Genomic DNA, 1,854 nt, shown 5'->3' with positions numbered 1-1,854 from the left:
TATATGGTCATCCGATGATATTGAATATATATTGTATATTCCTCTTGAATTCTTTTTGGTTCTAATTTCAAATTTATTTGAAATTGTACATTCATATGCATGTATGTAGTACCGTAGAATATATGAAACTCCTTCAAAATTAAAATAAAGCACAAAAGAAATAAAACAATACAAATTAAACAGAAAACAGGTTTAAGGGGGGGGGGGCTAAAACCCTAAACCTGTGGCGGCCTTTAGTCGCGGTTGGCCAGAAGAACCGCGACTAAAGGTCCTCCGCCCCGACGGCCGCCTGGCGCCCACGTGGACGGGCCGTTAGTCGCGGTTCTTAAGCAGCCGCGACTAAAGGTGGGGGGCTTTAGTCGCGCTTATTTGGTCGCGGTTGCGCAACCGCGACTAATGGCAGTTGCGAACCGCGACCAAAGGCCTTTTTTCCACTAGTTGGTCGCGGTTGCGCAACCGAGGTTGACGCCCATCGCCATGCCGTTGCTGCTGCGGTTGCTGCTGCGGTCGAGGCGCACGGTAGCAGCGATGAGCGTTTGGTGGTGCCGGGCCCTGTGGGCGGTGATGAAGCCTGGGTGGCGGAGGGAACTCCACGAGGAGGAGACGCAGCGGAAGCGGCGGACCGTCTTGGCTGGGACGCGCAGTAGGATGTCGCGCAACACCTCCAGAGGGAAGACGCCGTCGTTGGAGGTGGCGGCCATGTCACGGAGCATCAGCTGGCCGCCGTCGCCTGTGGCCGTGTCGACGGATCAGGTTCCCCGTATTTGGAGGCGGCGAGGAGAGTCCGCAGTTTGTCATAGTTAATGATTGGCTGGGTGTTGTTGGGCACGTCGTTGTCGTCTGTGGCAATGACGGTGAGGATTCCACCTCCTGCAGGCGGCAACTCCAGGGGGCAGGAGGTCGTCGTTGTCACCAGCTGTGGCCACGTCCGGAGCTGGACGCCCTCGCTGCTATCACCTCCAACAACGGCATAGTCATAGCCATAGTCCAGGTCGGTGTTGTCGGGCACGTCGAGGTCCTGGTCGTCGTCCTCCGTGGCGACGACGGCGAGAGGTTCACTTCCTGCTGGCAAGTCCAGGAAAAGGCCAGAGGTCTTGGTCGTTGTCATCAGTGGCGATGTCCAGAAGCTGGACGCCGTTGACTTGAGGTCCGGCAGAGCTATCTGGCACGTCCAGGGGCAGGGCGCCATCATCGATGGCGGCAGCAACTTGTCGGTGCAGAACACCATCGTCAACGGCGGGAGCGTCGACGTCTAGGTCGCCATCGATGGATGCGGCCACGTCGACGTTGGTATCGGGGGCGAGATCGAAGAGTCGGTCGCCGTCCTTGGCCATCGGGACCGGGACGAGCTCATCAGGTCCGCTGCTTCCACGGTGTCGACGAGAGGGCATGTTTAGTTAGTTTAGAAGGAGCCTGTAATTGCCTGTAGATGTAGCAAAGCCCGTCGTGAAAACGAGTAGTAGTAAGGATCGAGCAGCTTCCCACGTGTTTATTTGGGGATGCTTTCCGTACGTGTTGATCGCTGTAGTAATACAAACCTGACACGTAAGTACGCTCCTGCCGAGTACTCCATCCGTTTCGATTTACTCGTTGTTGTTTTAGTTCACGGAGGGAGTAGAAGAAACCAACACTGATTCTATTCACGTGCCAGCTCAAAACTCTATCGGGAGTACGGCAAGGTAACCTGCGGTAGTTGGACACAAATTTAACCAAATCTCAGTCAAGTGATATAACATGCAAGAGAGAAAAAGAAAAAAAAAGAAAAAAAATTGCACAGATCTCAATGTAAGATTTCACGAATATAACATTAACTGAGACTTAACGAAGTCTTAGACAACTGAGACATAGCAAGAC

General features: G+C 53.6%; 1 protein-coding gene across 1 annotated transcript in view; it reads left to right on the top strand.

Annotated features, from left to right (window-relative positions):
- Positions 1-1,854, top strand: part of LOC119362034 (WD repeat-containing protein 25-like) — a 10,821-nt gene that overhangs the window by 8,279 nt on the left and 688 nt on the right. The window lies entirely within an intron of this gene.

The sequence above is a fragment of the Triticum dicoccoides genome, chromosome 2B, assembly GCF_002162155.2.
Source record: "Triticum dicoccoides isolate Atlit2015 ecotype Zavitan chromosome 2B, WEW_v2.0, whole genome shotgun sequence".
NCBI classification, from domain to species: Eukaryota; Viridiplantae; Streptophyta; class Magnoliopsida; order Poales; family Poaceae; genus Triticum; species Triticum dicoccoides.
This window is presented reverse-complemented; position numbering and strand designations above follow the sequence as displayed.